Genomic DNA, 25,420 nt, shown 5'->3' on the forward strand with positions numbered 1-25,420 from the left:
AATGTCGGTAAGCCGGATATAAGATAAAGCAAATAGCACAACCATCTTCTGTAATTATTCCAGCTTCTCTGGTCAGGGTACTCTAGAAGGTACTTATAGAAATTGCTCTTAATAATATTCAAACAATTCATTATCCCCCTCCCTGCAAGTATGGGTAAAGTTGTATTGTTTATGAAGCCTAATTCTTTAAAACAAACAAGCTGATGAAGTTTAGCTGCCTTATTAGATTATAATTAAACATATATAATAAAGGGAACAAAGCCATTCTGGCCAAAGATTAACATTTTATGCTACACATCCCTTCTTCAGAGAGGTTATTATAGGGCCAAGGGGTCAAGTGTAATTCTTTTAACAACAAACTTAACCTAGAAAGTTATGGTGGAAGTGAGTGGGAGTGGAATATTCCAGAACATCACTGTTGTCCACCAGTGCTTGAATAATGCTAGCATTTGCATCTTCACATCATGACTTAATTCCAGCCATCAAACCTGATAAATCATGAGCATGCCTTAAGGGCTGATTTTTAATAGCCCCCTTAAAGTACAATTCCGGAGCGTTTCTCAATGATGGCATCATATCAAAATAAACGTGGGTGCTCTTACAAAATACATAAGACACCTTCCTCCAAGATTTAAATATGTCCTTTGGGGATAGCATCCTGCATTTTGAAAATTCTCCTATGTTCATTCTTTACACTTATTCCAGTGAAATTAACTGCTCTGGTACTCTGGTAGATTCTTCTTCCTATGATCTAGAGGTCAACAAGCTGAAAAATCCAAAACTAACATCATTGCTTTTGGTTTTTTCATTACGGTATGAAAACAGACATGATAGTATTTTAATCTTTGTTTTTTTATATCTCAGGATTACTGAGTTATAACTGAAAAACAGAAACTGTGTATGTAGGGTGTACAACTTGATGTTTTGATAAACATATATACTGTGAAATGATCTTTGCAATCAAGTAATTAACATATCCATCACCTCACCAAGTTATGATTTTTTTTCTTTCATTCTTTCTTTCTAAGTTTTTGTGGTGAGGGTAGGATCTACCCTCTTAGTGAATTTCAAGTGCATACTGCAGTACTGTAAACTATAGTTGCCATGTTGCCTATTAGATGCCCAGAACTTACTCATCTTGCATAACTGAAACTGTGTGTGTTTTGACCAACATCTCTCCCCTTCCCCTCTGCCTGGCAACCACTGTTCCATCCTCTGCTTTGATGCATCTGACTATTTAAGATTCTATATAAGTGGACCGTTAGTATTTGTCTTTCTGTGTCTGGCTAATTTCATGTAGCATTATGTCCTCTAGATTCATCCACATTGATGCAAATGGCAGGATTTCCTTCTTTTTAAAGAATGAATAATATTCCACTGTAGGTATATATCACATCTTTAAAAATAAAACCCTTTCATCTACTTCCGGTTTTCATGTCCTGAGCTCAAAATAGAATTTCCCCCAAATAACTTGGAATACTGAAGCCACAAAGAGGCTCTTAGAGGGCCCCTTTTTCATATATATGATCCTCATTAATATCTGTTCACTCTAAAAATGCCTCTGAAAATGTAAAGTTGTCATTGTATATCAGGCAATCCCCAGGAGCCCAAGTAATTGTGTCCTTTTTAATAAAAGATCAAAAAACATTTGCCTTCAAAGGCAAGTGGCTGAATCAGTACTTCTCTCAACAGATGACAAATCTGTGAGGTAAAGAACTGTCCAAACTATGAGGAGAACTTAGGCACCAGTACTAAGAGACTATCCCTGTGTGTGAAATCACACCATGCAGCTTACTGAGTTTACTGTTCAATCCATCTACCACTAAGGTTGTCCTTTGCCTAAGATCTCATTGTGAGTATGGTATACCCTTGAACAAGGGGATATAGATGGGTTTGTTTCAAATTGACTTCCTCCAAGAAGTCCTCCATGACAAATCTTAATTGTAATGTTATAATTTTTTCTTCCTTTTCTTTAAAAAAATGTTTTTAATGTTTATTTTTGAGAGAGAGAGAGGGAGAGGGAGAGAGACAGAAAGTGTGAGTGGGGGAGGGGCAGAGAGAAAGGGAGACAGAATCTGAAACAGGCTCCAGGCTTCCAGGTCCAAACCCACGGACTGTGAGATCATGACCTGAGCTGAAGTTGGACGCTTAACCAACTGAGCCACCCGGGCACCCCTATAATATTTGCTTATTTTACTTCAAAGCATTAGTGCGTTGAAAAATGAATAAAATGGAACACTTACTAATGCATAACTATGTAATTATAACTATGTGATTTATGTGAACTTTGTAGGAAATTATATGAAATGCATAACTAGGGTATAAACTTCCTTAGAGACTGTAGCCTACATTTTTCCCCTTATAAGCCTCTAAGAAATTATACAAGATTCTACACACAAAAGTTCCTGAGAAACTTCTCATTGTTCTTAGGTATATAACCTGATTAAGAAGATCAGGTTTATACAAGATCTGATTTACACAAATCATACAGAATATGCCTTCCAAATTTTCCCACTCCATCAAATGGACATCAGCCATGGCTACAACCCATGGTTGAAGACCTTTTAAGTAAAAAACTCAGAGTGATGGGATGAATCCAGATTCTAGGTTGGGCTCATACACATCAGCCTCAATAGAGACGTGATTCAAATACATTCTTCAGCAAAGTGATAAATTACTATACTTCATGACCTCTCTTGCCAATAAGTGAAGTCCCATGTTAAATTTGAGATCCCAAAGATCTACTACAATCAAGAAGGTCCTAATAAAATGTGGATATTTGCCTTCAAACCTTATAAATCTCCCTATGCTTTGCCACCTACTTTTTTTTTTTAATTTATTTTTGAGCGACAGAGAGAGACAGAGCACAAGCAGGGAAGGGGCAGAGAGAGAGGGAGACATAGAATCCAAAGCAGTGTTTTGCCACCTACTTTTAAGCAACTTATCATTTTCAATACTCTTAAACTTCAAAATGTTGGTTAATCCTCTCTAAATTTCTACTTATTCTCTAGTTAGCATTGCTTCAAAAAGCCTATACAGAAAATAGGCTATAGAGAGAGGACATAAAAATAGGGAAACTATATCGCCAAATGCAAACCACAGACATAAATATCCCAAAGCCACTTAAATAAGTAACCATCAAGTTTTGTGCCAGTTGGACCCTGCCAACTCAATTTAGCTTAAAAAAATAAACAAGAAACCAACAAAAAACCCCTAGAGGTCAAACAGACATGAAATGATGAGAATACTCACACTGATAAGCTGGATTCTTTTAACATGTCTTACTATGTTGGTCTTACTAAAATGTATACTACTAGCCTAAATAATACATAAATACCTTTCTATTTTGAAAGCGTTGTAAATTTTCTCTGCTACCATACATATAAATGGTAATTTTCTTCCTTTATTCAGAATGATTTCTATAATAAAGAATAAATTTAATCTTGCTAAATATTAGGCAGGAAGAAGATTCTGGATGTTAGTTTCCATACTGAATATATTACTGCGGTGTATCCTTTTACCAAACCAAAATTCTTAGTGTCCAAGCTCTCTATCAGACACTGTGCTTTGAAATTACACCAGAATGCTGATCTTACTTATGTTTTCTCTTAAAACAGCTTCTGAAAAATTTTAATGTGAGTTTACTACAGAAAAAGCATCTATACAAAACTGTACTCTAAAATCCACAACCTTACAGTGGCCTACCATTTGTTACAGCTCATTGCACTGTGAGTAAACTGTTTTTGAACTTCATCTTTGAGTATTTAATGAAATGAAAACATCAAATATACATAACCCAAAGCAACAACAGCAAAACACACAAAGAAATAAAAATGCCACCTTCTCTCATTCTAGAGAAACTCGGTCTTCAACATCATGGGTTATTGGATTCCAAATATCTACCATATTTAAGAAGCAATGGAGAAATTAGATTATAATATTGGAAATGAGCATTTGATTCCAAAAAACTCCTACATTTTTGTATAGCTATAGAAAATTCTAATTATCTGAGCCATGTAAGAAAGGAAGACCACCACTTACAGTTTTTGTCCTTGTTTTTAAGATAAAGACATTTACAGAAAACTCTGGAGTTGCCTTGTGGGTGGGAAAAGCTGCAAGTCAGTCGACCAGGTGACCATCCAAACTCTAATATAACTTCCCTGACAATTGGACAGCTGTGTGATCTTATTTTCCTCTCTGACCTTTAATTTCTTACCTATGAAGTTGGGGGGGGGTGGGAATGATACTTTTCTCATAGAAGGGTTACAGTGTGGAACGACATAATCTTTACAAAATGTCTCAAAGGTGCAAAATAGCAGCAGCTGAACAAAGATCATTTGCCCTACAACTTTGAATCTAATAGGACATTGACAAAGCATCCTTCCAGGTATACAGGATAAGAGAGGGGCCTGTGAGTCAGTTATCCAAAGCAGTTTTGTTTAGTGAATAGTTGACAGCTATGCTTTAACTATATAATGTCAAGGAAAAGGCTTTTGTAATCTTACTTCAAAGCAGGCAGAATAAAATTTTGCCCAAAAGTCAACTCTATTTGCTGATGCCAAGGCCATATTCACTGTCTGTGCTACAGTCTTAGAATAACACACTGTCTCCCTGTATCAAAGTTACAGCTCGCCAGAAAGCAGAAGGGAACAATGTTAACTTTCTATAACCAACATAAATCCATTGAGAGATGCTGACAATGGTATGGGCTTCTTTTTTCCATGCCCCACCTTCTGCCCCCTGTCACTCCAAAATATTAATACCTGGAGGAAAGGGAGTGTCTTTCTGTTACATCCACTGATAGCCTGTCATTTCCTCTGCCTCCACACCCCATGGACATTTTGAACCTGAAAAAGTCAGATGCACTGAAGCAGATTTAAATGATCTCAGGATAAGCCAGGGAGAACTGGTACAATGGGGCACAGTAACATGACACCTTTTTCTGGGACCTAGTATAGTAACTCTTCATTCTCTAAAGGGGTCATTTGTGCACATGCAGTGTCTACTGAATGTAGGTCATGACCTGGAATTATTAGCAACCCCAGGAAAAATTGAGGAGGGGGATTATATTACTTCAAGAAAAAGGTCAGTCTTCTGCCTGCACACAGAACTCCATAGACTCAGATATCCCACCTGGTATGTTTTGAACCCCTTAGCAACTAAGGTGACCTAAAACCCAAGGCAAGTTTGTGCCATGTGATAAGAAACAAATTCATTATTTATTCCTGAATATTTCTGCCTTGGGATGGTTTAATTGCACTTTTTGCTACAGTCGGCCAGATTCTACTTGGCTGCTTTGTACACAGTCTGACCAGTTGGGAAGATACGTTAACAGTAAAAGCCTGCCTTTCTCTGCTTTTGTTATCTTCTCCCTCATCCACGCGCCCCCTTCCAGAGTGCACCTGAATCCAGAAATGGATTTTCTGGTGGCACCTGGGTGGTTCAGTCATTTAAGTGTCCAACTCTTGATTTCAGCTTATTAGGTCATGTTCCGAGCCCTGCGTCTGGCTGTGTGCTGACAGTACAGAGCCTGCTTGGGATTCTCTTTCTCCCTGTCTTTCTGTCCCTCCCCCACACTCTCTCTCTCTCACAAAATAAATAAACATTTTTAAAAAATGGATTTTCTTCTGCTGAAAAGCAAGGCTTCAGTCAATGGATCTCAAAGTCTCATTACTGAAAGTTATTTAAAAATAATTTTTAGGGGCACCTGGGTAGTTCAGTCGGTTAAGTGTCCTCTTGATCTCGGCTCAGGTCATGATCTCACAGTTTGTGAGATTGAGCCCCATGTGGGGCTCTGCACTAATAGGATGGAGCCTGCTCGTGATTCTGTCTTCCTCTCCCAAACCCTCCCTGGCTCATTCTCTCTCTCTCTCTCTCTCTCTCTCTCTCTCTCTCAAATAATAAATAAACTTAAAAATATTTTAAAAAATTTAAACAGGCAAATTTACAAAGAATTTTGTAAAGGTTTGCCTTGTGGTGGTAAAAGCCCTAAATCAACCAATCCATGCAACATCCAAACACTAATAACACTGCCCTGGCAACCGGGCACAGCAAGTGCCAGAGACAAGAATTCAACTCTTCTGGCCGAGCTTGGATGCTGGTAAATGATCACCAGCCTCTGTCAAACATTTTACCATTGTTTCTGTTCTGTTTAGTTCAAATACCTTGCTGGTTTCTTCTATTCAGCCAATTCTGAGGGATCTTTCTTGTCTGTGTCATTTTTATATTGACACCCCAGACCTCAGTCCTTAGGTATCTCTTTCTGTCTCTCTCCACATTGCTCTATTGATCATCATATTTGGCATTATGGCCTTAAACCAGGACTGGCTTCCTGACTGTACCACCTGCATGCAAGCCCCTTCACTCAGAAGTCCCTTCATACTTGATTTCATGCTCTGCTGTCACTGTTTTGAAATTCTTAATAATCTTTGAACAAGTAGACCTGCATTTTCAAATTTCACCAGGTCCTACAAGTAATATAGGTAGCTCTGCCTTAACAAACCACTTACGTACTGATGAATTCCAGGATTCTCTCAGGAAATCTAATTGCCTTCTGGGTCCTCCCCTTGGATATCTGATGTATACATAAAACTAACAAGCATCCGAACCCATCCTAAACCTGCTTTTTGGGTCATGAATTAATCCAGGGGAGTCCATCATGAATTTTCCAAGGGACAAAGCCCTTGAAATTGTTCCTGACTCGTCTTATACACTCTTACTCTACCTATGAAGAATTCTATTGATTCCATTTTCAAAATTTGCTCAGAAAGGTCATTTTCTGTTACTCCCACTGCAACTCCATTGGTCCTAGCCAAACCCATGTCTTATTTGGATTATCACTAGAGCTGTCCTGTTGACTTCTCTTATTCTCTTGCTCTCTTCCATCTGATCATTGGATTGATCTTAACACAGCAGACAGAATAATCCCATTATTCACAAGTCAGGTTAAGTCACTCTACTCTCAAAACTTCATGATGACTTCCCATTGATGGTGTGCCTACAATGGCCTACAAGTTCCTCTGAACAGACCTGGCTTTACTTTTTCCCTCATGCATTCTCTTCCCACCATTCTGGCCTCCTGGCTAATCCTGGAACATACCAACCATGCTTCTGCTTTGGGGTTTTTACATTTGAAGACTTGCTCTTTCATTTACTTTAGGTCTTTCCTGAACTGTTCTTTCCAGTGACAAGTTTCCTAAACACTGGTAAACACTATAACTCCCACCCTCCACCAGAAATCCCCAGCTTTATTTTACTTCTCAGAATCTAACATTTTCTAGCACAAAAGTCTCTATATTTTACTAATTTAATTTATGTATTGTCTGTTTCCCTTAATTAGAACAAAAATTACATGAGTAAAAGGATTTTTACCCATTTTGTTCACTGTATAAACTCAATACCAAGAACACTTGGTTGGCATACATTTGCATATTCTTACTCTTGATTTTGGCAGTTAAAGGAAACAACTAATGTAGTTTCAAGAAGGGATCAGTAAATCAGATTTGAAATCTGGAAAATGGAAAATTTGAGGGTTCCATCCCCTCTCAAATCAACATCTAGGCTGGGACGGCAACTCTTGGATGGTTCTTTTAAACTGTAAGTATGACAATATTGTTCTCAACAACAGACAATATAAATTAAAAGTCAGTGGTCTACATCTGGGAATATGAGAATCTACATCTGGGAATCTACATCTGGATTCAGCTCTGGATCCCTCTCCCATGTAAAACATTATAACTGAGGGTAATTCACTCCCAGGATTTATAAGCTTCCATAGACCTAACTTATAGGAGACAATGGATGTAAAATATTGGCACAACACCCAGCATATAGTATCAATAAGCTATACCTATTAGTGTCATAACTTAACCTTGACCCTGTCCTCCATTCATCCTCCTCCATTCCTCACACAGTAAGATTTAACAGTACTGCTCTCTCAAAATTAGCCTCACAATTTTTAACCTTTTAAATAAAGAACACACACATGTACACACACAAGATACAGGCATAAAATACCTATTCATATGGAAATATGCCTATGCTTGTGGTAAACTCTAGGGTTAGCACATTCAAAGACTCATAGTCTAGTTTCATTCTGAGAAAAAGCACCATCCTGAGTTGTTGTGCTTCTCCTGTCAGGTAGAAATCAGTGTTGTTGACCCACCCACAAGTCAGAGACATTACCCTGTGTTTTCATTAGAGGAAAGGAACATGGGTTTGCTCTGACCCATTTGTAGTCTCTCATCACATCCCCTTTTGGTCCCGACACATGTTAAAATGACGAGTCAAATCAAAGGGCAAAGCCTCTGGATGCAGAAATGAGTTGGTTCACACATGAGGTCTGAATCCTTAACCTTGGACTTATTGGGAATGGTGGGAACGAGATGCACAGAATAATAAAGTGTCAACCAATAAGTAATAGATTAGCTCTGCCAAGGGTAGAAAAGGACAAGTGGAAGGAAACTCATGATCCTCTAAAGAGGAAGAACAGATATTGGATTTATAATGAGTGTTTATAATTAAATATACATGATATTTAATATTGGGTTAGTAAATACAGTAATTTATTCTTTATTAAAGTCTGATAGACATGTTATAATGTAGATGTTTTCAAGTAGAGTGTTATTAAATAAAATGTAGTCTTTAATTTTCAATTATTCTACATAGTATTATTCATAGACACATAATAAAAATAATTTCTCAAACAATGATGTTGCATTTTCTACTGTGATATATGCAAATGAATATGAGGCATCTACTTGTTGTGTGTTTATTGGCTTCTCTTTTACAGGGATTTTTCTCTATATTTCCCTCCATGGACTCCTGTCTTCATGCTGCCTTTTATCGTTTAGCCTTTTATCATTTTGCAACAGCATGATCAGAACTGAGAATAACAGTAAGGGAGATACCTTTAATTATAATGATTTGAACAGTATCTATTTGAACAAATACAAATATAATAAATATAATATTAACAAATAAACAACAGTTTAAAACTCTTTAGAAAGAAGGGACAGGAAACAATTACTGCAAGAACAAACTTTATCTATGAACTATGTAATCACACACACACACACACACACACACACACACATATATATGTTAATCCTTTGCTGGAATTTAAGTTTTAGGAGAAATTTGTTATTTAGGTTGCATTACTGAAGGAAATTTGGTAACAGTATGGAAGTGGTTCAACTATAATTTTGTAAAAGGTGCTAAATCTTGGTTCAACTAGATACTTCCCATATAACCTTTTATAAAGCCAAAAGAATTAAATCAGTACCTCAGTGCAGGAACTTTTGTGAAGACATAAGATATTATAGAAATACTATTGATTTTTCCTAGTGATATTAATATAGTAACTAAGAACCAAGAGGAATGGTGTTATGGCTGAATTGTGTCCTCCCCAAAATTCATTTGTCAAATTCCTAACCTTAAGTGATTGTATTTGGAGATAGAATCTTTAAAGAGGTAATTAAGTTAAAATGAGGTCTTCAGGGTGGTCCCTAATTCAATCTGACTGGTGTCCTTATAAGAAGAGGAGATAAGGACACACAAATCACACCAGGGATGTGTGTGCACAGAGGAAAAGAGCAACTGAGGACATGGAAAGAAGGTGGCCATCTGAAAGGCCCTGACAGGCCTCAGAAGAAACCAGGACTGTTGACACTTTGATCTGTGACTTCTAGTCTCCAGATCTATGAGAAAATAAATTTATATTAAGCCCCCCAGTCTACGGTACTTTGTTATGGCAGCCCTAGCATGTTAACACAAGTGGAGAATTAATATCACTCAAAGAGTTCTAAAAGTTCTGTCATTATAATTAGTTTGTGCTTAAACATACTAATAACATCTCAAAGATTTCTGGTGATTAAACAGGTTAATTTAGGAACTACACAACAATTACAACCACAATAGCTATTAGTTGTTGAGGATAAGATATCAGCATTAAGCCAAATATTTTATGCCTATTACTCCCTCACAATAATTTTATTAATTTAAGAGTGGGTCTATTTTGGATAACTTAAATACTATTATCAAAGTCACACAACTCATGAAGATAAAGGTGAGGCTTAAACTGAGGTTTGTCTCACTTGAAAGCCCATATCCTCACCACACACAATGGCTCCGATCAATACACAGAGATGTGAAAGAGCAGGAATAATATGGTTTGAATCTTCACCACATCAAATCAGAAAATCATCCTTTTTCTAATAGAGCTGTTCCAAATTTCTTAAAAATTAAGAAACTCCATTAAAGCACTTGACTTAATACCTAACTGAACATTTAGAGGTGTGGGTTTTTTTTTTAAGACTGCTATTATCAGCCAGCTACTTTCCTCATAAGAAACTTCACTGCTGATCCTAGAAGAGCTCTTTCTTATGATTAGATCTTGTTGAACTTAACAGAACCATCAAGCTGGAAATATGAACCAAAAGAGCTGGATTAATTAATCTTTTTAAAGAGTTTGCAGTGGCCAGAGCAGAGAAGTAGCTGTTGGAACCACGACCACCAAAAGGGACAAGGATTCCCTTCCTTCAGGAGACACTGTTCCGGCACAGACACCACTCCATCTCACAGCCAGCAGACACAGGCTATGGACAACACAGTAGTCAGACAACTGGGAATCAGTTGTACAGAAGAACAGACAGCCAAGAATTAGAAATTTTTATGGAGAACCAACACTATGAAAAAGAAGCATCAAGCTCCACAAACAGAATAATAAACACCCAAGGAAATAGATTCGATAGAGTTAATACAAGAACAGTTTAGAAGTAAAAATAATTATCCTTGAAAAGTTTTGAAAGAATAATGTATCCAGAAAAAGTATCAAATCAATATCATAAAAGTTAACATTTTTATCATTAAAATTAAAATTTCTATAGGTGAAGGACTTCTGATTCTGATTATGAAGGAGCAGCTATAATCAAACCAAGCCACTCACTAAGAATAACTATAAAAGAATCATAAAGTTAAAAAAAATAAGAAAGAATATGTTTGGAGGCATCAGAGAAGAACCAAGGCAGCCAGGACTCAAGGGGCCAAGATCCTAGGAAGTAAAAAAAAACAAAACACCACAAACCTTGATGTGAGCCAGGAATTCTCCACTGCTTTTATCCATAAGAAATGTGCTGATTCAATGTATGAGTGTTCGAGGGCAGAAATCTTTAGAAAGACCTTTCAGCAGTCTCATGGGGCTGGGGAGACAAAAACTGGAATTCAGGGTTACCAATGCAGCCAGACTTGAGCACCCAAGACTCCAGGGTACCACAGAGAGATGAACCTGATATTTTACACCGATTTTTTTTCTTGAGACTTTGCTGAACCCCAACAGGCTAAAAAAATCAAACATAATTCAGATTCAGAGGCTAAAAAGCTATACAGACTATGAAACCATATCATGGTGCAAGGGAAATAAAAGTTGGAATTCAAGTCCATTAATTAGGATGGGTAATCATGAGCATCCTGGACTTTTAGCTAATATATCTGAGGAGATATCTTCCAGGATAAAAGAAAAATAAAAAATAGACAAACCCATAGAAAGACCAAAACGTAGCCTCAAATTATCCTGGTCCCAGATTATAACAAGGTGAAATGCCTCTATTTTAATTGCTGACTAATAAAGAGTTGAAGCTTCTCTGGAAGAAAAAGAAACATCTATAACATCTACATTGTTTTTAATGCAGAGTGTCAGGTATTCATTTAAAGATTACCAACCAGGCATGCCAGGATACAGGAAGAAATGACCAAAACCAAGGGGGAAAAATCTCAAGGTAGTAATGATGCCACAGGTGATCTAGATACTAAACTTCTCAGACAAAAGTTTACAAAAACTTGAACATAAATATATTGAAAACAACACATAACTGGAATATGTATATTTAAAAACTGAAATATATACATATGTATTTTAAGAGTCAAAGAATGATGGGACTTTAAAATGTAAAAATTGAATTTTATAGATGAGTTTAACAATGGGTCACATACAGTAGAGAACATGACTAGTGAACTGAAAGATAGCTCAGTAGAAAATGTCCATATTGAAGCAAAGAGATTATAATTAAAATTTTAAAATACAGAAAATATTATTAGAGATATATAAAAGAAGATACAAAATCTGAATGTAGATGAATTTGGGGTCCCAGAAAAGAGAGATACAGTAGGTAAAAAGAAAAAAACTTAAAGAGATAATGGTCAAGAATTTTTCAAAGACTAACAAAAGATAGTCTATTAAATTGCACAGAGGAAATTTACCACAGGACCATATTCTGGGTAGTCTTTTAACAAATTTCAAAGTTTTGATACAGAGTATGTTAATCTGACTAACATGGAATTAGGGTAAAAGAAGAATTAGGGTAGAGATAAATAACAAAAGATAAAAGAAAAGCACCGAATGATTGCAAATTAAACAACACATTTCAAAATCACTTGTAGGTCAAAGAAGAACGTACGCTGAAAATTAGAAAATATTTTGCACTGAATAATAATGACGATGCAACATATCAAAAGTTGTGAGATACAGCTAAAACAGACTTAATATATATTAGAAACGGAGACATGAATAGACACTTTCCCAAAGGAGGCATCTAGATGGCTAACAGAGACATGAAAAGATGTTCAACATCACTCATCAGAGAAATACAAATCAAAACTACAGTGAGATACCACCTCACACCTGTCAGAATGGCTAAAATTAACAACTCAGGCAACAACAGATGTTGGTGAGGATACAGGGAAAGAGGAACACTTCAGCACTATTGGTGGGAATGCAAACTGGTGCAGCCACTCTGGAAAACATTATGGAGGTTTGTCAAAAGATTAAAAATAAGACTACCCTCCAACCCAGCCATTGCACTACTAGGTATCTGGATAGAGGAGTGCTGATTCGAAGGGGCACATGCATCCTAATATTTATAGCAGTACTATTGACAATAGCCAAATTATGGAAAGAGCCCAAATGTCCATCAACTGATGAATGGATAAAGAAGATGTGATACACACACACACACACACACACACACACACACCCCAAGTGGAATACCACTCGGCAATCAAAAAGAATGAATCTTGCCATTTGCAATGGCATGGATAGAACTAGAGTGTATCATGCTAAGTGAAATAAGTCAGTCAGAGAAAGGCAAATATCATATTCATTCATATGTGGAATTTAAGAACCACAACAGATGAACATAGGGGAAGGAAGAAAAAATAGGATAAAAACAGAGAGAGAGGCAAATCATATCTTGTGATAGGTAGTGCCTAAGAATTTAGGAAGTGCTGTCCCTTTCAGATTAGAGATCCAAGTTCTCAGGAAATGTAGTGGCAGAAACAGTTTTCCTGATATCCCATATCCCCTTCTAATCTATCGTGTCTCCCTGCTGTTTGGAAAGGAGGAAAATGGTGATGAGCACCCTTCTCCAGAGAGCTGAAGAGACTAATTACAGTTGCAGAGCAGGGTCTTCACTCACCCCTTATCTATGGACTGTCTCTGAAGAGCCTGAATATTTTTTTTTAAATTTTTTTAACGTTTATTTATTTTTGAGACAGAGAGAGACAGAGCATGAATGGTGGAGGGGCAGAGAGAGAGGGAGACACAGAATCGGAAGCAGGCTCCAGGCTCTGAGCCATCAGCCCAGAGCCCGACGCGGGGCTCGAACTCACGGACCGCGAGATCTTGACCTGAGCTGAAGTCGGATGCTTAACCGACGGAGCCACCCAGGCGCCCCATGAAGAGCCTGAATATTAAGATTGGCTGCTTTACTAAGATGAGCCTTAAGACAGGTGAGTTGGGGAAAGGATAAATATAGCCCTCTCTGAAAGGGTTATGACTCCATATGGGACTTAGCCTCAAAGACTCAAACCTTCCCTGTGTCCCAAGCTCTGATGAATGGCATCTTCCGTAACTCTGGGATGATGGCTTCTCTGCTCCAGCAATATTTTTGCCTACTTTTGTCATGTACATGCCCAATGCCTATGTTCTGTTTGTTCTGACCTCATCATATCACCATTTCTGGGACGATCCAGAGAGGAGTGTCTTTCAGTGTAAGGAAATCTTGTACCTAGAACTGACGCCTCCAGAAGATACAGATGAATGTCAAAGTAGCCAGATTTCCTTTCTTTTCTTTTTTCTTTTCTTTTCTTTTCTTTTTTTCTTTTCTTTTCTTTTCTTCTTTCCTTTTCTTTTCTTTTCTTTTATTTTCTCTTTTTTTTTTTTTTTTGAGAGCGAGAGAGAGGGCACAAGTGAACGAATGGCACAGAGAGAGAGAGAGAGAGAGAGAAGTGGGGCTCACCCAGGGCTCATGCTCACCTGATGCAAGGCTTGTACTCATCCGGAGTGGGACATGAGCTCACCCGAAGCAGGGCTCAAGCTTACCCAAAGCAGGACTTGAACTCACCAACTATGAGATCATGACCTGAGCAGAAGTCAGATGCTTAACAAGGAGCCACCCAGGTGTCCTAGACAGATTTCTATGGAGGAAATACTTCAGATCTAATATTGTTTTATACTTTGTATTACTGCCTATCATGCCTGACACAGACACGTGGATCTGCCTGAATGCCAGCAATGGCAGAAGCATTCAGGAAAACCAGAACTTTACCAATACATATGATGACCTCCCCAAGTCTTCATGCCTAGCCATGGTGAAGTCATGCTACTAATATCAGACCAGTGATCTGCTTCACTGTGTACTGAGCACACAAATTGGCACTAAGTACCTCATGTTGGAAGCTCAGTTATTTGTAGTGATGACAGCTTTCAGGAAAAGAGAATTATTTCAAATGGGTCTCAGACATTGACCCACCCAACAATCACAGCCTAAAGAAGTTGTGGCTATCAAATAACAACCAGTGAAAGGTGGAGAATGTTTTCAGAAGGCTTACACTTTTCTATCACAGTTAAAAGTTCCTCTTCCTACAGATTATTCCATAAACTCTATGGTGTGAAAGAGAGCTTGGTTGTTCTACAATCCCATTAAAGCTGAAAAACCTTGTCCAGCTTTAGCAGAGGCATATACTTAGAATGAAGTTTCTAGAAACTAACTCAAGGTCCCTTCCACAGTAGTTTCAACCAGCCACCAGGATTATTTCTTGACATTCATATTATCCTATGCATAGTCCTGCAAATGAGGTAAGTTAGAAGAAGACATTGTGAAGTATGAGCTAGAACCATGAAATTTGTAGAGCATATTCTAGAGCCATCAATCCATCAGAAATCTCAAGCATGTAACTCTCCTGGGATACTGAACCCAGAATTTATCTCAGATTTCTCCCCTTCCAGAAAGCATGGTTCCAGAATTGGCTTCATTGATACGCTGCATGCAGATTATTCATTTTGACTGATCAACTGAACCACTGCTTAGGTCCTGAATGGCCTGACTCACTGGCATCTAACTGAGTCTTCTCCTGGGGGCCTATGTTGCTTTGTTGAGAGTAAAATCACCAAATTACTCTTCTAGTTGTCAGTCAGCATCCAAAATGATGAGCTCTGACATTAAATATTCTGCTGAACCATCGAGCAGAATACTGGAACTTTCTTGAAACTCACTCAGCTCTTTACCCTACCCTCACCTGTAACCAACTTTACAGTGCTCTGTAATGCCACTCTCCAACAAACTCCTCCATAGCCCCAGTCTCTTCTCCCTGCCTCTACCCTGCAGCCTTCACTGAAACTTCTCTCCTCCTAAAAATATTGTTTCTCTTCCAGTCTCTCAAGTGATGGTTGTTTTTATTTCCTTGATCCATATCCCTCAGGGAAGACAATAGGTTAGGGCATTCCATACTCCCCTTTGCTGTTTCTGGATCATTACAGACTCATCCTTTCCCTCAAATATCTTGCCTTATTAACTGTCATAACATTCAACCGTATACCCTCTCTCTTCTTGTTTCTATACTTGCCATCATTTGCCCTCTTTCATTGATTCATTCATCCTCTTACTCTTACAAGCAATGCGGTTATTTTGGATAAATTCCACATCCATGTACATGTCTGTCCCATCCCCCGATATATTACTTAGATTATTTTCCTCATCCTCCTCCTTTGCAATGATGTTGTCCTTTACTCCATCCATCTTAGCCACTCATACTCATGATCACAGCCAGAATCTTAAATAGTCTTTTTAGTTTCTTGGAATAAAAGTTGTAAAAAACACTTGTGGCTTAATATATTGGTTTTGGGTAAGAGATTATTTACATTAGCCTGTATTTTTCTTTAAGTCACTCTATTTTTCACTTAGAATAAATACAGAGTTGTGTTCACAGGCTTCAGTGATGTGAGCACTGTTGCCCAGGTATGACAAGTATCTAATATCCAGAAGGGATGGGCATTTCTCATTTCTCATAATGCATGTTTCTGTAAGGAAATGGCTTGCCAGACAGCCTGTTAAGGTACCAGGATTAATGTAAATGTGTTCAGGAATCTTTTGCGATAAAACTGATTATGACTGGTTCCAAGTGTTTTAAAATCAAGGCTGTTAACTTTGATCATACGTCACCATGATAGAATGTGGACTTCTCCAAGTGTGAAAATACCTGGATTATCCTAAATAATAAAGTACTGCAACTTGTATTTTTCTAAATAATAAAAAAGTAAACCGAGCTAATATCAAATAAAGTATGCATAGTTATAATAGCTGTTTTCTACATTATAGTGTCAACATTTTAATGAAATATTTTATATTCAGAAAATGACTTTACATGTGTAGGCTTTTATGTTAATTACCAACAACAATATTTGCTATAGTTTTCATTGCCAAGGTCCTATTAGATGATAGATTAAATAAACTTTTATGGATGGCATAAAGACAACTGTCATATGTACCATTGTGTGTATAAAATAATATCTCAAAGACCACAAGCCAACTATAAACAGAATTTTGAAACAAACTATTTTTAAGTTGGAGGACCATCTGGAAGCTATTATTAAAACTGTGTTCCTAAGAGCAGGCATGGAGAATTACGTGGACAAATTATCCCATTGGTAAATCTGATAGACTGATTTCCAAATATGTTCAAACTATTGATGCTTCAGACTTCGGAATAACTACACCCCAGTGAAACCTTTAATTGCCATGGAGGAAACGGCTCTCAGTACTCTCTCTTTTAATGTTATGGAAAAAAACAGTCCTGTACCTTTTTTTTTCTTTTATTACTCTTACCAAGAAGCTTTAGGTGCAAAGTTATAAATATGGTAGCTTAACAAGGAAAACATTTTGAGGCAAAAAACACATAGTTTAAATTGGGATAATGGGGGTAACATAGGTATCAAAATGTGTGCTCCTCCTTCTATTTTATGGAATTGTTTCTTGGAAGTTCCTGATCAGGCAGGCGCAACTCTGGCTAGAAACAGTGTGACCTTTTAACTAGTTTTCAACCAATATCATGTGAAAATAAAGGACAAATGTCATAAAAGTGTTTTTATAGAATGTACTATGAGAAACCAAGAGGTATGGGTACTTTCTCCGCAGCCCTTTCCCCTTTCGCCTTTTCGCTGTGTATGCTAAGGAGGTACTGGAGGACGGTAAGACTGTAAAACTGAATAAACAGCGATTCCTGAATGACCACATGGAGGAGAGCAGCCAGAAAGCCAGAAACAGCTTCATATTGTTATGTGAGTGGGAACCAGTGGGTACTCAGAGCATCACTCTGTGTTAGTTCTCTGCAGGTGGTGGATTTGTACTGACCAAATGGTCAGCCAGCCCCTCTGGCTAATGTGTGATGGCTGAGCTGAGTGAAGGATACTGTCTATGGCTATGTCAGAAAAATGAATTAACAATATCCTCAGATGGATTGTAATGATCGACCTTGAGAACATCATTACCATGTTCTAACAAAGTGTCTAGTCTATCAGTATAATCCCAAGCCATGAAATTTATTCCTAGGTTCAGTGACCTTGCTCTTTGGTTACTGAAAGAATGAACCAAGCTAGGTTTTCTATTAAATTTTCAAGGAAGAATCATTTCAGGCACTTTATATAGGTTTCAGTACCTGAGGGAGTTTATAGGAAAGTAAACCTATATAACTCAGCACTTCCAAAAGGAAGTTGGACCGTCAAATTAATCGTCTAAAATTCCAAAGTCAGCAACTTAGCACCTGTGCCTGATGTACAGCTCTCTCTTTTGACCTCTTTCCCTCAGCTAGTCCACATCTGACACTACCTCTAACCAACTTCCTTGTCACTGGAAACAACTATTGCCAATCTCTGAAAATTAAAAAAAAAAACAAAACTACAGAATTATGGAGAAATCTTCCCTCACACAGTAAACTTTGTCCAAGTTTTATAACTTACTTCTTTTTTTAACATTTATACTTTGTTTCTATTGCATAGACTTCCCTCTGTGTCCTTTTTAATTCATGATTTTCTTTTAGATATTATTGCCCTTAACTATTTACTCCACTCTTCCCCATAATGATTACACATCTTTGCTTATTGTCGTATTTTTGAACCACTCCTCAGGGAAGGATTTCTTTCTCCATCTCATCTTTATCAAGGCTCATCATGTGATATGTTTTCAACAATAAGTTGTGAGCAGATACAATGTACATCATGCCTGAGCAGAGGAAGCTTTAAGCATCGAGTGGTTGGTTCCTGCTGTTCTCTCTGCCAAGAGAATCTATATTCCAGATGGAGGCTGTCCTTCAGCAGTGCAACTATAAATCCCTGACAAGCAATGCAGCTGACAAATAAACCACTGTTGCTTTTTTTTTTTTTTGAGTTGTTTATTACAGCAGCATTCACTAGCAAAGCCTAACTAATATATTCTGGAGACTCAATTTGGTGCAGTTGAAAGGCGATCCTATGAAGAGAGTCAGAAAGCCAAAGTTAAAATGCGTGACTTTGCCACCCCTGGTTACGATAACTCCGAGCCAATAAATTAACTTCTATGAGTCTTTTTTTCCTATGTAAAACAGGAAAAATTATTCCTGACCTGATAAGCTAACAGGGTTGATTATGTATACCATATAAAAAAGCATTCTGAAAGTACTGAAATCACATACAATGGTTGGCTGTTAATGGTATTCAGTACCAATATATTCCCTCAAGTATTCCTGCCTTCAGCTTTTCTGTTAAATATAAGGAATTTAGGAACATCTGGCTTTCACAAAGGGTTGATCAGGGGCAGTATGACTGAAACAATACAACCAAGCCAAAGAGGTAATTAGAGGTAAAGATCAGGTCATCCTGCGGAAATCATGATTCAGTGGGGAACTCAGAAAACCCTAGTCAGGGTGGAGAAAGCGAGCCTTACTAACTGGAACAAAACCAAAGAGAGTACTAGTAGGCAGAGAGCTCCCCCAAACCTAGGATAATAATAAATATTTACAATAGTGTTTATTATGTGCCAGGCTCTTTATAAGCACTTCTCATGCATTTTCGCTTTATAGGAATTCTCACAGCTCTCTGAAGGAGGTACAATGCTTATCCACACTTCGCAGATGAAGAAATGAGGTGCAGAGTATTAGGACACTTGCCCAAGGTCACAGGGCTAGTGAGTGCCACAGCTGGGATCCCTTTGACCAGATCAGTGATTCTATAGCTCTAAGAAAGGAAAAGGAGCAAAGTTTCATAAATTCTAAAAAACAAAAACAAAACCCACTGTATTCAAGGGGAAAACATAAAATTGATAATCAACTAGGGTAAACCTATCCATTCCTTGCTAAGAAAAGTTATTACTATCAATACTTAAAATAGCAGGAAAAAAATGAAAAATATTAACTTGATTCTCTGTTGTTTCCAAGACAGTAATTTCTCATTAGGAATACATTCTGCTTAAAATAAAATCACCTTTGCTCTTCCTGCCCCCTGCCCCTCTGTCTTTTCTGCACTGGGAGCAACTCTCCTGCCAAAGTCCCTTAGTGCAAAGTTAGTCTGCCCCTTCTTGGTCAGGAGCACCTCTCAGCTGCTGAGCCAGTCACTGCAGTGTCGCTAAAACCACTGGAGACACTGACAGATGGAGCCTTGGCAGCTTGGCAGTCCCACACCCCCCGACCTCACGTATTCCCAGCCGCAGCTTCCGAACCAGCGCCATTTCAAGGGACAGGGCACAGCAGCCAAGTGCATTGGGGCTGGGGCTGCCACGGTAGGGGTGGCTGGCTCCAGGGCTGGGACAGGGACTGCATTTGGGAGCCTCATCATTGGTTATGCCAGGAGCCCCTCCCTGAACAGCTCTTCTCCTACACCATTCTGGGCTTTGCCCTCCCGGAGGCCATGGGACTCTTTTGCATGGTGATGGCCTTTCTCGTCCTCTTCTCCATGTGACAGAGCTGTCTCCACTTCCCATAGGTCTTTTTCCAGTGTCTCCTCTGCCCTGTTTGCTCCTTTTCCTATATCTCCCCAGGCAGTCTGGGGAACGTGGCTGGCTCAGGGTTTGACAGAGGGAAGACAAATAAATACTGTATCAATAAGAAAAAACAAAATAAACAAAATCATATATGTGAACAAAGACTTATTTACAAAGATGATAATTAGTAATTATTATTAAAATTTTTTAAGTGGCATAACCCAATGACCAAAAATAGAAGAATACATAAATAATGGCATAGCCATGGGAAACAATCTAAAGAATAACATATGTCGAGACAGATCTGAATCTATGCTACCATCTCAAGACATTTACCTCTAAGACCAAAGTTAGAAAGAAACCAAAACATTAGCCCTCACTATTCATGAGCAATAGAGTCATGGGTAATATTTCTTTCTTTCTGGTTTTTTGGTCTAAATTTTTAAAATTTTCTACACTGTGTATAAATTGCTTTTACAAACTAAACAAAGGAGAAACTAAACAAAGGAGATATGCCCTTCATTTTGCAGGTACATGAATGTATATGTGTGTGTTTTATTAAAACAACAAAGAGAATAACTAATGAAAGGATATAAATGAGACCACCTTTTAGAGCTCCCTCTTGCCACTGAGGAAGTGGATAAAGTGAACGAGTAAGCCATATCCCTTGTTGACCAGACAAATTTATAGAAATATGATTGTAGTGGGGTTTGCATGACTCTTCGAACATGACAATGAGTAAAGTTAATTGCCCTCATAGAGAATTACTCCTGTCTTTGAAGTAGGGATTATCTTAATGAATTAGAAAATAAAAATTTAAAACTATCAGTTTTTTTTTTTATTTAGGAACATAATAATTGAGTAGCTCTTTGCAAATATATGCTTACGGACTATTTATTTACTGTTGATTTTGCAACCCTTTTGAACACTAGTTTGTATTTATCAATGTATTTACACAAGGCCAATAAGAAATTCTTTATAAACTTTATCTTACTTCAAAAGAACTATACATTATATGCATTCAGTCCATTGATAACTCAGAGTTCTACAGTATGCAGTTTTTGGTGAATTTTGGTGTGTCAAAAGACATACAATGTGTTACCGTATATTTTCTTTTTACTCTAGGAAATTGTGATCTTTGTATGAGGCTAATTTCCCTTTTAGAAAGTTAACTCATTTGTAACAAAAGCTTTCAGTTGTTACATTTTATATGGTAAATTATGTTTTTATATTATATTTAAATGAACATACATTTGACATAATTAGAATACTGCAAATATTCAGTATTTGGCAACATTCAAAAGCACTTCTTAGATAATTCCCATGTTTCTTAATCAAATTTTAATAGCTGCATAATTTCAATCCTGTTGACAACAAATTAAATTAATATCCTGGTGTTATATATTTAGATTTTTGTTTCTATTTGGGGCCATATTATCTAAAATTACTTTCCTCATCACTCCTTATCTGTATTTCAAAGCCTGAACTTTTAGTCCCTCATTTATCTCCCATTTACTACATATTTTCTACTTCCACCACATCTTTATGGATATCTTTTGCTCAGGTATTTTTACTTTGATTATAATACTTCTTTAGAATTACTACTAGAAATGGATTTATTTAAACAAAAACATTTATAGATCATATCAGTCAGGATTCAACCAGAGAAGCAGAACCAACTTCTAAGACTAGATAGATAGATAGATAGATAATAGATAGATGATGGATAGACAGGTAAATGGATAGATAGATGGTGACAGATTAATAGATGATAAATATCCTTGGATACCCTTTGTCCTTTACAATTCCAATTCAATTTTCATACACATACACATACATGCACACACACCTACTGGAATTTTGATTGGGATTGCATTAGTATATAGATCAATTTGCATATTTGATATCTTTGCAAATTAAGTCTTCCCATCTGGGAATGTTTTATGTACTTCCATTCATTTAGTTCCTCTTGTTAATATATTTCCATATTATTTAATAGTTTCAGTATAGAGATCATGTGCTTATTTTGTCAGATTTATTTCTAGGTATTTGGTATTTATGTTATTAGAAATTCTTTATAAAATTTCATCTTTATGTGTTCATTTTCTATATAGAAATACAACTAATTATATATATTGGCTTATATCCAGTGACCTTGTTACGTTTACTTATTAATTCTAACAGCTTAGCCGTAGGGTCCTTTAGAATATCTATATTCACAATTCATGTCATTTGTAAATAATGAGAGTTTTTTTCCTTTTTAAACTTTATGCCTTTTATTTGTCTGTCTTGGCATGTTACACTGGGTAAGAATACGATCATGACACTGAGTAACAGTGATAATGGGTATCTTTGTTTTTCCCCCTGAATTCAGGGAGAAAATTTTCAATAATGTACCATTAAGTAGGATTTTCGCTGCATTTTATTTAACTATTCGCTATCAAATTAAGAGAGTTTTTTTCTTTTATTTCTTTTTTTTTTTAATTTTTTATTTATTTTTGAGAGAGAAAGAGACAGCGTGAGTAGGGGAGGAGCAGAGAGAGAGGGAGACACAAAATCTGAAGCAGGCTCCAGGCTCTGAGCCGTCAGCACAAAGCCTGGTGGTGGGGCTTGAACTCTTGAACCGTAAGATCATGATCCGAGCCAAAGTTGGGCGCTTAATTGACTAAGCCACCCAGGTGTCCCTAAGAAAGTTTTTTTTTCTATTCCTAATTTGATAACAGTGATTTTTAAGATATAGGATATTAATTTTAATGAATTTTGGTTACTTTAAGAATTGGCTTTTTACATTGTTTCAGTCTTCCTGTCTAAAGAATGCATACTTTTTTCAAATCTTGTTTTCATTCTTTGAACGGAATCCTGTAATTTTCTTGTTAGAATTATTATCCTATATTATATTTTTATTAGAAGCTAGATTTTATTGGGGCGCCTGGGTGGCTCAGTCGGTTAAGCGTCCGACTTTGGCTCAGGTCATGATCTTGCGGTCCATGAGTTCGAGCCCCGCGTCGGGCTCTGTGATGACAGCTCAGATCCTGGAGCCCATTTCAGATTCTGTGTCTCCCTCTCTCTCTGCCCCTCCCCTGTTCATGCTCTGTCTCTCTCTGTCTCAAAAATAAATAAACGTTAAAAAAATTTAAAAAAAGAAGTTAGATTTTATTATATTTTCTTATTAGAATTATTCTTGGAATTTAATGATTCCATTATTAATGGAGTATTTTTTTTACCCATTACATTTTCTAACTGGTAGGATAGAAGAAAGATGTTGATTTTTTCTTTGCTATTTATAATGTATGTGGTCATTGTATTGTGCCCTAAAATTTCTTATTAATGTAAGAAGCATTTATTTGATGTCTTTTGATATTCTAGGGATATGGTAGGTGGAAAGAAAGATACTTTTCCCTCTTCCTTGTCAAGAACTGGGACTCTTAATTCTGCTTAATGTCTCATTGCACTAGCCTAAATTTCTGGACAAATTCTAAATAAAACTGATGCAAATAAACATCCTTCTTTTGTTGCTGATTTTGTCAAGAATCCCTCTGGAATCTCATCATTATGAATGATGCTAAATTTTTAAGATGCATACACTTCATTATAAAATGGGAACATCTCTCTATTATTATTTTTCTCAAAGATATTTTTGTCTTTTAAAAAATAACAGGTATTGAAAGTTTCATGGGTTGTCTTTTTGTTTGTTTTGTTTTGTTTTTGTTTTACATGGTCCACTGATAGGATCTTAAGGCTTTTATGATTTGACCAGTTAACTAGATACCCTGGTATATTTATTATCGTCTCCATTTGTAAGTGTTTTAATGTTCTGTTGAATTGCTGCTTCCAGTATTTTACTTACTTTTATATCTTTATTCATAAGAATGGTTAGTGTAGCACCTGTTAAGTAATATGTACATTCTTAATAACATATTGCCTTATAATAACCAAGGCATCTTAAGAATACTATAAGTTCTTAAAAAATAAAAACATTCAGTGTTTAAGGAAAGGACAGAAAAAAAAATCAAAGTATATTTTATCACCAAACTGAAGTGTGTCTTAGAATTTAAAAATAATACATTTTCTTAGCATAAATTCTCATTGCATAAAAATGTTCATGCAAAGGCCAGGCTTTTATAAAACCATCAAAGGATGAGATAAATCTATTTGGTTTTGATATTTAATAAATTTCTTCCATTTTAACACTCTCAAAACATATCAATGTGGAATGTATTCCCACGGAAAGTCTGTCATTTCCTAGCCATACCAACTTTGGCAAATGATTTAATATCATCAAACTTCAATTTCCTCATCTATAAAACTGTTACAACAATACCATCTCTAATTGTCTCACTAGATAACTATGAAAATAAAATGAGATAATGCATGTGAAATCGTCTCATAAACCATAAAGACCATAAAGTGCTGTAGGACATTTTGGATATGTGGTATTGACCATAAAATTTCAATATCTGCCCATGTCACATGCCTAAAATCAGACACAACTGCTACAAACAAAATCAAAATGCTGAATAACAAGAAAGGAGACAAAGTACCATTTATGTAATATTGAAGATTTATCAGACTAATTATTTCTCTCTCTCCCACTATTGTCGATACCAGTATCTAAATCTACATTGGTCCAATTCCATGGCCTCTTCAGTTTCTTGCATCCCTTGCTTGCAATAATTGTGCTCTTCGTCCCATTTGCCTTCATAATAACTGCACGTTTGCCAAAGTCCCAGCTTACAGCATTTTGAGCTCTGACCACCGTCCTACTCTTTCAAACGTCTTCCTTCTGTATGTACCAGTGCTAATCATTCTTCAACCTGACTTTTTCCAACAATACACCAGTATTTAAGCCCTCTCCCATTCCTCTAGTCCTTCCTTATGTCTTGGATTTCATTGGCTGCCATTAAAAACATTGCTTGGCAAACATCCTCCACTCCCTTATTCCTCTCTCCTGTCATTGCTCATTCCAGAAAACTGAATCCCAAGCCTGTTTAAATATAACTCGCTGCGGCTTTTATGCCTGCACCCACTGGAAAGCTAAAAGTGAGCTTGTTGTAAATTGGCCTCATTTTAAATTATTGATGGTAGGCCTCAACTAGGCCTCCTTCAATGCTATTAGCTTCTTGTGAAATCGCTGCCCCACT

The 25,420-nt window shown here is 36.9% G+C and overlaps 1 protein-coding gene and 1 pseudogene across 1 annotated transcript in view; one reads left to right on the plus strand and one right to left on the minus strand.

The window, feature by feature from the left end:
• Positions 1-25,420, minus strand: part of GRM8 (glutamate metabotropic receptor 8) — a 763,655-nt gene that overhangs the window by 6,960 nt on the left and 731,275 nt on the right. The gene's annotated exons all lie outside the window — the stretch shown is intronic.
• On the plus strand, positions 2-20,257 carry LOC125161134 (ATP synthase F(0) complex subunit C2, mitochondrial-like; annotated as a pseudogene).

Source organism: Prionailurus viverrinus, chromosome A2 (genome assembly GCF_022837055.1).
Source record: "Prionailurus viverrinus isolate Anna chromosome A2, UM_Priviv_1.0, whole genome shotgun sequence".
In the NCBI taxonomy this organism is placed as follows: Eukaryota; Metazoa; Chordata; class Mammalia; order Carnivora; family Felidae; genus Prionailurus; species Prionailurus viverrinus.